Raw genomic sequence first — 12763 nt, forward strand, 5'->3', positions numbered from 1 at the left:
CGAGTGTCACCTGTAATGAATCAGTGTCTCCCAAAGTCCTGTCCACAGTATTAGCTGTCTGGCTGATAAGCTCCCTGTCGGTTTTGGCCGGCTGGGCAAAAACCTGGTGGTAGCTGGACAACTTTTTTCAGGCACTTCACAAGCAGCTTTGAGTCACTTTTAATGTGTTTTTTTTTTATTTAAATTATTGGACATGTGCAGCAGCTGCTGCTGCACGAGCCCGGGTGGCACGAGCCAGTGTGTATGAATGGAAATTGTTTCCTATACACCACTGGTGTGCAGGGACTGCACGGGCACGGCACGGCAGCCGTCCTTCTCAGTGGATACTCCCGGCTGTTACACGCCAACCGTGCCGTTCCCAGGCCGTGTGAAAGGATCCACTTCTTCCCTGTTTAACTTTTTTTCACACCCAGAATAAACTGGGCTGCTTTTTGCCGCCCGGTCAAAAGCGGCAGGTGCGAAACTAGCCTATGTCTCCCAGCGCTGCAGCAGCTCAGAGGTCCCAGATTGAATATTACTAGATGGGCTCGCAAGGCAGTTTCCTCGTGCTAATGGCCGGAGTGGTATAGCTGCGGTCTATAGCTGATCAACAGCTTTCTGGTCTCAGGTCACAATGGCAAGTCACTTACAGTCTGTTGCCAGTCTGCGTGCGGGATCGCAGACCCGTTCTGTACATGCACAGAACGGGTCAGGCGCCTGCGCAAATTCCCGATCATCACACTGCTGACTAAGGCCCCCAGTCCATTATATCAAGTTCCAAAGTCTGGTAAACAAGTCTCCAATACCATCTTGCACTCCAGTCCAGTTTTACCACTGAGACTTATGGTGCATACACACTACACGATATGCTCCCTGAGCGATATCGTGTAGTGTGTCCCCGGAAGACTGTGCTCAATGTCGTTCATGACATTGAGCACAGCAGCTGAACGATATCATTAACGATATCGTTCAGCGCCGGGCTCTCTCCCCCATTCCCCAACATGCAGCAACCTGACGAGATCGTCAGGTTGGCCTGCATGTCAGCCCGTTGAACGATGATGACGAACGACCCGCAGGAACGCGCGTCGTCATTATCGTTCATCGTTTTGGGGTTAAAAATGGACGATAAAGTGGACGACTGAACGATAACGCCCAGTGTGTACACACCATTATTCTTAACTGCCTCCATCGGTCCCAGACGATATCTCCAATCATCGGTCCCATCCAATATCTCCAATCATCGGTCCCATCTGATATCTTCAATCATCGGTCTCATTCAATACCTTCAATCATTGGTCTCATTCAATACCTCCAATCATCGTTTGCATCCAACACCTCCAATCATCGGTCCCATCCAATACCTTCCATCATCGGTCTCATTCAATATCTCCAATCATCAATTGCATCTGTCATCTCCAAATATCGGCCCCATCCGATACATTCATCATCGGCACCAAATCGATTCAGAAATGTAATTCATCATCATCGTTCTTAAACCACTGCAGGATCTGAACCCATCATCGTCTGTTTCAAACCGACTCTGAACTTCAAAACATCTTCTCCGGTCTCCAACCAATTCAGAACTCCAGTTCATCACTATCGGTCTCAAACCGATCCAGCTCTTCAGTTCAGCATTACCAGTTATTCTGGTCCTACTCAACAATGCAGCATCATAGGTCCTAACCCAATTCTGCTCATCTATACAGTACAAAACCTCTGTCTCATTCCTACTCGCTGTCGGGGGGGCAGCGGGTACAAATTACCCAGGCCCGGGCTTGCTGGAGGGGCCCGGCACCCCCCCCCCTCCCTTCTACATCACAGCAGCCCAGCACACGTTGCTGTGTGCTCGGCTGCAGTGGGAGACTGCTCGCAGCTGCTAAGCAGCAGCAGGAGCAGTCTCCTATTCCTATGGGGGGAGCAATCACACTGATCGTGCCGCCCATTGGCTGTGCACCGCCCCCTCCCAGCACGCAGAGCCGCTTCGCGGCGCTGCTAAAATGTTTTTTTTTCTGTGTTTTTTCCCCTAAGGTGGCGTGGCCACGCCTCCCCGCAATTAGGCCACACACCCTTTCACCCGGGCTCGGCACGGCTCTTGGCAGCCCTGCTCGAAGTTAATAGAGACATTGCATTCCTGTCCTCGCCTTCGGGCCCATCATCCTCTACAGCTCCTCACCTCATACATGAGGAAGTCTTGGCTGAAGCCTCCCAACTTCATCCACACCTCCCAAGCCTCCACTTCAGCCTCACATGCCTGTCATGCCAACTCCAACCCTCAGGGGTGACAGGCATATCATTTCCACAAGCATCTAAAGTTTTTACTTGCACCCATAGATGTATGTAGGGATACTTGTGATGTCAGCACTACTGTAATTGGCCAGTGCCCAGCAGCACATTTCATGGATGAGAATCACCCCCCACCCCCACCCCCCAACCATTTTGTTTTATGCATTGTAGCTGTGTACCAGTGGCACAATGCAGGAGATTTCAGCGCTGCAGATCTAAGTTCCCATCATTATCAATGGGGACTATGATCTGACCCCTATGTCCCAGTACTTTACACCATCTGCAGATGGTGTAAACTGCTTTAAGATTATGGAGGCTCCAGGAGCAGGAGAGCGATATTTCAATCTCTCTCTTGCAGCCTCCGGCCGGCTCCAGAAGCTGACTCTATGCACATGCACAGTGGGTCTCATTCAGAACCGCTCGTAAGCGGCCGCTCGTTCGTTCCGAGCGATGTTCGCACATCTGCGCATGCGTATGGTTTGTAATACGCATGTGCGAACCAGTCAGTGCGGCCCAATATCGTTTGTTCGCTAAATAGCGAATGCCTGCTATTTTGAGTGACAGGAGGAGGCGTATGTGGGTGGTAACAGGGGAAGGTGCTTGAAAACAGGGAGTGGAGATCAGAATGAAGGCGTGCTTAAAGGTCAAAACGGCGTTTTAAGGGTATGCATAATTAAAACAGCAGCGTCATTGACCACGTCACTTGGTTTTTTTATAGCCAGAACTGCTCGCAAAATAGCGGTAGGAAAAACCAGCCACAAGAATAGCGAGCAGTTCATACGCTGTTCGATGTACTCGATTAATCTAATAAACAGCGGACATGACGTATAGTGCGAGCGGCCAAGGGGCGTTTTTTTCAAAATTACGGCCGCAAGTTTTGTTCGCTCGTTCAGACTTAGAGGCGTGAACAGACCGCAAAGAGCGAACGGTTCATTTGAATAGCCACCCCTTTTTTGTGAACGAACGACCGCAAATAGCGTCCGGCTCTGAATCAGGGCCAGTGTCAGCTTCCATAGGAAAAGTGTGCCACAACTGTGATAGACTTCTACAATTTACCGGGGATATAACTCGCAGGGACAGCGGTTACCGCAACAGCTGTCCCTGCAAGTTCCCCTTTGTACATAGCAGGGATATTTTTGTACATAGCTGTGATATAGATAGATAATCGCTGCAGTTCCGCGTTTGTTACTACACAGACCTCTAGGTATAGATTAGTGAAATAACATAAGCTATATACAGTACACCTGTTTGTCAAGAGGGACGATTTCTATATTCTAACAGTTTTGCAGTAGAGGAGATGATGAATTTGATAGCCAGCAACAAATGTTTACTGCCTTTTTCAATTGGTTTAAGCGACCGCACTGTGGTCATGTGCTGGGGGATAATCTGGATTGAGGGCTCACATTGCAGCCTGCCCTGGAGAGAATTATACAGACTGACAGTCAGAATAGTACATGCCTGACCTCACCGACGCCCCCAGCCTGATGATTTGCCTATTTTTATGTGGAGGCCCTGGGCTGCAGTCTCTGGGTATCACTAAAGAAAACAAGGTCTTTCTACTGTATGTGTACTGCAATATTCTGCATTCATAAATGATCCTCTCAAAATGAAATATCTCAAACATAAGATCTGAAGATTTTATCTGTAATGGTCAGTTTAAAAAGTAACACCTATGTTTTATATGTCTTCTACACAGGACAAAATGAACTTGCAGCTCACTCCTGCTGAGCTTCAGCTTTTAGTTCATGATGTAAGTTTGTAAATGCAAGCCACATTTTTAATGCCAAAATAAATTTGTACCTCATTTATATTAGATAGCATTATAAATATACTGGTTTTACTAACTTGATGCATATGTGTTTGTGTTTACAGGTGTCTGAATCCGAGCCCACTAGCCTGAAAATGTATATTAAAGGACGACTACAGCTGAATCTTGGTAATAAAAATGCTACATTGAATGTACAAGCAGAGCTACAAGGATTTTCTTCTAAATCAGACAAATCTGTATTCAGAGTACGGTTTGTAAGTATGGTACCTTCATTGCCTAACTAATTGTATTCAAATTTTGCTTGTAAATTTCATCATACAGTACTGTGGGGTCTATTTATTAAGCAGTGTTAGGAGACAGAGTGAAAAGTGATAAGATAGTGATGAGGTGCCAGCCAATCAGCTCCCAACTGTCATTTTTAAAACAGAGCCTGTGAGATGGCAGTTGGGAGCTGATTGGCTGGCACCTTATCACTTCTCACTCTGTCTCCTAACACTGCTTAGTAAATAGACCCCTGTGTGTTATACAGGGATTGGGTCTTTTATACATTTAATGATATGTTTTCCTAATAAATGCTGACATAGCTTAACACCATTATTAGTATTGGATTTACAAGAGCTAGTACAGTTGATTTGTATTAATAATGTATTATGCACGTGATTTTAATACACATCTCTACAACACAAATGATGGTCATGCGCTAATCTACAAATTATATAAGATATATAACAATATGTGTATGATACACTTAAACCTTCTTGAGATGGCAGGAATGAAAATTCAGGACACCAAATGATGTATAATAATCAAGTTTATATTCTAAAACATGTAAAAACTTACACTAATACATTAAAAGTATTAATTACATAATAATGGAAAGTGACTGATGTGGCACAATAAACTGCAACAATCTACTGCTTCAATAACTGAATATTCAGAATTGACATAGGGGCCTATTTACTAAGCAGTATTAGGAGACAGAGTGAAAAGTGATAAGGTGCCAGCCAATCAGCTTCCAACTGCCATCTCACAGGCGGTTTTTGAAAAATGACAGTTGAGAGCTGATTGGCTGGCACCTTATCACTTTTCACTCTGTCTCCTAACGCTGCTTAGTAAACAGACCCCACAGTCTCTTGGCAGAGATCAGAGCTCTTAATTAAGGTCTGGTATGGCTGCTAGTATGAATGTGTAACGAAGTTAGTGAATATATTGTCAACAGTCTCACCACATTAATAACAACGATCATGGAGTCCAGTACAAATCCTACGGTGTTGGACGGATATACCTCCTATTGCACACGCCGTGGATAGGTTCTCCTGGTTACTGTGTGGGAATAAATTCTGCCCGATCAGGGCTCCGGTCATGAGCGGAGCTGCTCTAGTACACAATCACACCATCTGAGGGCAGGCAGCCGTCCTTCTGGATCCTGGCTTGAATGAAATGCAGTAGTTGCCAGTGATAAAATCATCCCTCTTTGATAAAGCTCCCTAAACCGGACCGAAACACATCAGAAATCTATCTGCCACTAGCTCACATCTATTTGCTGAGTGATAGCACAATATCTATGGAAGACAGAGTTTGGTTGTATCACTGGTAACTACTGCATATAACTGACACGCCCGCTGTACTCCCATAACACGCCCATGAAACAGTATTTGTTTACATTCACTTCAGGCCAACGCCCAGGTATGCCCATGGTTTTACCTTGCTATTTGCCTCGCCATTCTGCTGATTGGCTAAGAGTAGTCTGTTTCTTAACCAATCATGGCTAAAAGTCATTCTTGGTGAAGCGCTGTACAGATGTGTCCCCATACATCTATCTTCCGCACACTACAATTCGCGTTACACATAATGCAATAGTGCCGTGTTACCCGGTAGCGCCGACAGCGCAGCCCGTGGGACTTCTGGATATTAAACCCGGAAGTCCCTCTGTCCGAGGGCGTCGCGAAGGACAGCTCCTATCGGAAGAGCTGTTCTTTGCAATATACAAAGCATTTCTAAGTACATACCACGATAATCAACTGCGGTATATACCTGAAGAAAGGCGGGATGTACAGCATCGTGGATGAGATGCTTAGTACATCCCATCCTGAGCACTTTTTCACGAACCAAAATAAATTTACACCTAACTCTCTCCCTTATACCACGTTCCTGCAGTGCTGTCCCTACCTCATCAGGCACCTGGTGCGGGGAGCAGAGATGGGTGAGTTCGCAAGTCGCGCCGGGTAGAAGCGGGCATGGCTTCATGAGAGGGGGCATGGCCTCGTGGTCCGAGTCCCAATTTTGTCACCCTGGGGGTGCCGGAGGTGCGGACTGCCCCCGGGGACCAGACTGTCTGAAGTGCAGGCTCCCTCACTGTGTCAGGAGCCGAGTGCTGCACGTAATTCTACACCCGGGTGCAGCCTGCACTCCCCTTGTGACATCACTGGGGTTATGCAATTCATCACACATCCCCTGTATTGTAGCACACATTCTTGTGCATAGTTCTCTGTAGCACACATCCCCTATAATAAAGCACATGCCTCTAGTAAATCAACTTACTTCCTTGGGGACAAATCTCATGTAAATTATCACGCACCTTTGGGCACACAGCCTCTCATGTAGCCATCAGTGTGGTAGAGAGCTGTGACCATTATCTTGTAGAACACATCCTTCATCTCTTCCATTGGGTGGAGATTGATGACATCATTACTGTTGCACTTTTCCAGCCCAGTCTCAGGGAGTTTGCTAGACTAATCAGGGAAAATAATTATATCACCTTCAGGGAGAGTAAGCAAGTATGTGTAAAATACCAAGGGCTGGTGCAAGGTTTCTAGTCGCCCTAGGCAAAGCTACGTAAATACCGCCCTTGCTTCCCCCAATATCCTAGCCTAGCTCTCCCCTGCCCACTTCAGCCGTACACAATCACAAGTCAGACTTGCGGCTTTGTAAAGTCGTGAGAAAATACACATATGCACACTCAAAAAAAATGCATCTCTAGCAAACCTAGTTCCCAGTACTGGAGTTTCTTCAGGTCGTACGAGCATAACACAATCCTGACACATGTAGACAGAGTTACACAGACACGCATATACAGTTATACAGACATATCTAAACAGACACAGACTGGGGCAATACTATATAATTTAATGTCCCTCATACCTTACAGATTGGGAGTTGTCACTGATAGTGGACTGTTACAGTTCCATCCTTCCTATCTACATTGCAGGAGTCAGTGTTGTATCCTCTGCTGAGTAGCCCTGCCCCCTGCTGGGACACTGCCACATCTTTCTACTCGTTCCTTCTACTTATAAGTCAGTTTAGCTGACATAATGACTGGGAGGGGGTCCTTTAGAGACATCCTTTACTTTTGTTGTAGGCAGCCTCAGCGGTGCCCCCTAGTGGCAGGCGCCCTATGCAGCTGCCTAATGGTAGTGTCGGCCCTGAAAATACCCTGATTTGCAGGGTTGTAGCCTAGCCCAGTTTTTGCCCCGCATTTAATAAAAATATTTGCATTCCCACATATTGGAAAATTTGCAACCAACTCTAAATTAGCCATAATGTTGATACTTAGTAAATACAATAAACATATTGGTCAACTTATTTTTTTTTCTACCAACTATTGTTTTACAGAACATACAAACCTATGTATACTTTCAGTTACAGAAGAACAAACTAAAAGTCTGGATGTCAGCAACTGGGTTGGTATATTTTCTATGCTGTATTTTCTTCGGTTTATGGGCCTGATTCACTATGGTACGCAATATTGCATACGCACGCAGTTCAACTGCAATAGTATGCTAATCCATTACGATCACAATACAAACTCCGCACTACATAAGGACGCCCAGTTTACATTGCACACATCCGTAATACTTAGCAGAATAGCAAAACCATCGGTACAATCGAGTACCATCGCAGCCTCACGCACACTTGCACAAGCCCTGACTTTACTCAGAAATTGCTAACAACCACGCACGCTATGAGGCCTCAGACTGCATATGGCATCACAGTGGCTAATTTATGCATGTCCCTGCAATGGCGTGCAAACGCACTGGCACGCCTGCGTTTCCCTGACCGCAACCCCGTCACTACCCACATACGGTGCTTCCAGTCAATTGATCTGCCAGAGGTCTGCGTAGCCTCTGCGATCGCAGTTCCAATCACAACAGCTAGCTTGCGAACACCCTCTGCGATGCATACACATGCGCAGTACGCAACAATCGGCCGATTGCGTGCCTATTAGCAACTGCGTTTCTTGCTGAATCAGGCCTTATATCCTCATCAATCTATTATAAAAATGTCCCTATATGGAGCAATTAAATCAAATAATTTGGTCATTTTTGACCAAGAATATGTATAATATGCTGAGCTTTATTTGGCACAGCCGGGAGGTAAGTGACATTTCCTGCTTGCATATCAATCCTGGCTCTAAACCTTGAGGCCACTTTACCAATCTGGAGAGACTGAACATTTTCCTTATATATATGGATGGCTCAAAATGCTTGCTACAAAATACATGCTCGAGTTGGGTCCTTTTCCTGGATTGAAATAAATTTTGGCTTGTGTGTATGGTATCTACTAACACATCAGACAATATACTAACTACTTAATTTATGAACTCTAGCCTATGTTCAAGTATAAATATAAGGAGACTATCTATCTATCTATCAATAATGTGTATATTAGGATTTGGTTTAAATAGATTATTTTATTTGAATAATGTATGCTAATATTGTAATCAGTGTTGTTAAATAAATCATATCAGTCTGACCAATAGCTCTTCCGTTATACATTTCTTGTCTTACACTTTGAAGGTTGCAGTAACCCCTCTTTTTGAAGCTGCAGTGAGTCAGATTTTATTACATTGTAATATCAGTGCCTAGGTATATTTTGTTGGTTTATATGGAAGAGAGAGCTTCATTCAGCCTCTGGTCATCAGAATTGTTGAGATAATACCAGTTTACCTGTAATTGCTAACAAGCCATATTACCTAGATCAGCGGCTTTTACCCGCTGTGCTGCGGCACACTAGAGTGCCGCGGGCGGTTGTGAAGTGTGCCGCGGCGGACAGAGCCGCCAGTCACACATTATAGTTCAGCAGAGTGCAGACCGGGCTACCGCTGATCTCCTCTCGGAGGTGCGCCCTGGCCATGACCTGCCTAGACACAGCGGCGTGACATACAGTAACAGGTCACGCACGCCACGTTGCAAGCCAGCCAGGCCGCCCGCCTGCTCTGCCAGCAAGACAGCCCGGTCTCCCTCCCGAGTCACGCCCGCCTGACTGACTGACTGCCTGCACGCCCGCACGCAGCTGCCAGCTCTGCACTGTGTGAGGGACAGGTTTTTGTTTTTTGGTGGTTGATATATTTATGTGTGGGCTAGCCAAATACTTTTTTTTGTGGGGAGCAATGTGTTTGTTTGTTTGTTTGTTTTTTGTTTCTGTGGGAGCCAGCCATGTTTTTTTTTCTGTGGGAAGCAATGTATTTTTTTTTGTGGGGAGAAATGTGTTTGTTTATTTTTTTGTTTCTGTGGGGGCCAACCAATGTAATTTTTTTTCTGTGGGGGCCAATGTATGTGTTTTTTACTTCTCTGGGGCCAAAGTATGTGTGTTTTATTCCTGTGGGGGCCAGTGTTTGTGTGTTTTATTTCTCTGGGGCCAAAGTATGGCTGTTTTATTCCTGTGGGGGCCAATGTATGTGTGTTTTATTTTTCTGGGGCCAAAGTAGTGTGTTTTATTCCTGTGTAGGCCAATGTAGTGTGTTTTTATATGTGGGAGCCAATATATATGTTTTTTCATAGGTCACGCATGCCGGATGGTGTGCCTTAACAATTTTAAAATCTTGCGTAGTGTGCCTCAAGTTGAAAAAGGTTGATAATCACTGGCCTAGACATTGCTTGTCTAACATTAATGCTGTAATGTTAAACCTGTGTTTATTATTGAAAGGCCCCACCCATGCATTCAAGTATATTCAGATATAGTCTGAGCTGCCAGCATTCAGATAAAGTGATAACATTATAAATATACTGATTCAAATGAAGTGAATTCAAACCATTTACATCAGTGTCCAGAACTATTAGATCTGGAGACACTGGATTTCATTGTGATACGGTTGAAGATTAAGAACCAAATAAGTATAGTTATTTAATTATAGGTCTGCATGATTACAAAATTAGGTATTGTTATTGAAGTAAAGCTATTATTCTATTTGTGGAGATAACCTTGATAAGCTGTTAATAGTGTAAAACATTTCTTAGTAACAAGGATTGAATAATATATTCATATATCACCAAATGTTATGTTTAATATTGTAACATGTGCAATTATTATTGTGATAGACTGTTCTGCATTTTCAATATAACCTTGAAAAAAAAGTAGAATAACTGTAAAACCTTTAAAACCCTGCTGTGCCTTTGCTGTGTTTGGGGGTGGGAGTCCTTGCCTCTCTGCTGTGGTGTGGAGAAGAGAGGAATTGAGTGTGCTGCTAAATAGTGGTGCTGAGAATAAAACTGATCCCTCATATCCAGCCTCAACCAATGTAAAATTGGGGCTGTCTTGTCTATCCATTGTAACATCTATAAAGGTACACATGGTGACATAACTTCATCAAACTGAAAGTTTTGGACCTTGATTGCAGGAACTGATACAGTCTTGAGATGGTGTTAGCTACCAGAGCCCTGATCCTTCCTATGAGGAGATCCAGAGAGCGGAGAGGGATCCATTTGAATCTTTCCGCTCCCATCAGCTCTCTCAGGGGTATATTTACTAAAGTGTAAGTTTTTAGAAGTGGAGATGTTGCCCATAGCAACCACCAATCAGATTCTCCTTAACATTTATCTAGCAGCTTCTAGAAGATAATAGCTAGAATCTGATTGGTTACTATGGGCAACATCTACAGAGAGCAGGTTGAGGAAGGGCTGCTGCAGTGCAACCTCTGTCAATGCATAGGTTTTAAACTCTCCGCATATAGTAGCAGGAGTTTATTATATTAGCCAATGATTGCTTTTGACAGTTATATCTTATGAGTCTCCTTTAGGGTCATGAGCAAATTTAGCTAAATGTTGCAAATTTGGACAAATCATGTTGCGATGCAAGGTGTGCAAAGGAAATCTATTTTTTGCATGCAGGATACTTTTGCATATAGAATAGATTTTATGGGACAGTTTTAGTTTTACACCACCATTTAAATTACATCTAAGAAGGCCACATCCTTTATCTAAATTTGGTCTCGTAATTAAACTTGTCTCATCTACAGCACAATATCATTTATCAAGGTGGAAAATGTACACCTTCTAGCTTGATTTAATTTTGAATAAGACCCTATCTATAATTAATAATAAACAGCCTTATGTAAGTCTAGCAGCTGCGCACTAGAGATGAGAGTACTCACCACTACCCTGAGAGCTCTTTATTTGTGTGCATCATTGTAACAGTGCGTGGTCAGTGACCAAGGTGAATGTAGTACTGGAGGGCCTCTACTGCCCACTTAATGGCCAAACACTCCTGCTCCACTGTAGCATATTTATTTTCTCTTTGGTGGAATTTATGGCTGAAGAAAAGTACCGGTCTTCACTTGCTGGGACAATCCTGGCCCCAGACCCATCCCGGAGGCATCTGTTTGCAGAAAAAACACTTCTCAAAATTAGATGCCTGTAGCACCGGTGCCGTACACAATAATGCAGCCTCCTGGGATTCTGATCAATTTAACCTGTCTGGATTGTTTGTTTTAAGTACTGTCAGTGAAGCGGCTCAGGTAGTAAAGTTTCCACAAACAAGCCCCCTGTAGTAACCGACCAAACCCAGGAAAGTCCATTTCTGAGACTTCCTCTCTGGCTTAGGCCAGTCCCTTGCAGCCTCTACCTTATCCACCTGGTGTTTTACGTTCCCCTGACCAACCACATAGCCAAGGTACTTGACCTCTGACATTGCTAGTGCACATTTGGCAGAATTTGCCATATATATGTGACATCTCAACGATTTTAAAACCGCTTCAACCTTGGGAAGATGGGATTCCCAGCATTGACTATGGATGAATATGTCATCGAGTAAAACAGTGGTATATTCTCATTGAGGTTTCAGCAATTTATCCATTGCCGCTGAAATGGCAGCATCCTGTACTGGAATAGCTCTTCCTGTGTTGCAAAGGCTGTTGTTGGTTTGGCTGAAGTAGTGAGTGGTATCTGCCAGTATCCCTTTGTTAAATCTAGGGTGGTCAGATACTGACTATTGGCCAGCTTCTCCACTGGCTCATCCACATGTGGAATCAGATATGTGTCAAACCTGGACACCTTGTTTAACTTATTAAAATCTTTACAGAAGTGGGTGGCTCCCGAAGGTTTGGTATGAGGACTATCGGGTTATTCTACCCACTAGTGGACTCCTCAACTACTCCAAGTTGCAACATGTCCTCCACCTCTCCCTTCACTGCAGTCCTTCTTGTCTTAGGTATGCTATACGATCATTGCTTAACTATAACTTCCGGTGGGGTGACACTATCACGTTCAATTATCTAGACACGCCCTGGAATAGCCAAGAAAACATCTGTAGTTCGAGCTACCATTTGTAACACTTGTCGTCTCTGAGTCGGTGTCAGGGAAGACTCCATGGGAACTATGCAGTCCTCGGTTTTCACTGCTCCCAATGTTAGCGTCAGGCTTTCCTCCACCCATGGCTTTAACAAGTTGACATGATAGACTTGTCCAATCCGCCTTCTACCCAGCTGCCATACCAGATTGCATATGGCCTCTATCACTT

The 12763-nt window shown here is 44.4% G+C and overlaps 1 long non-coding RNA gene across 1 annotated transcript in view; it reads left to right on the plus strand.

Moving 5' to 3' along the window:
• The first annotated feature begins 4236 nt into the window (after window positions 1-4236).
• Window positions 4237-12763, plus strand: part of LOC148514867 (uncharacterized) — a 29779-nt gene continuing 21252 nt past the window's right edge. Inside the window, exons 1-2 of the long non-coding RNA XR_015879447.1 lie at window positions 4237-4284; window positions 7643-7710. This is a non-coding gene — a long non-coding RNA (uncharacterized LOC148514867). The remainder of the gene's footprint in view (window positions 4285-7642; window positions 7711-12763) is intronic.

This window comes from Taudactylus pleione, unplaced genomic scaffold (assembly GCF_031769625.1).
Source record: "Taudactylus pleione unplaced genomic scaffold, aTauple2 ptg000256l, whole genome shotgun sequence".
In the NCBI taxonomy this organism is placed as follows: domain Eukaryota; kingdom Metazoa; phylum Chordata; class Amphibia; order Anura; family Myobatrachidae; genus Taudactylus; species Taudactylus pleione.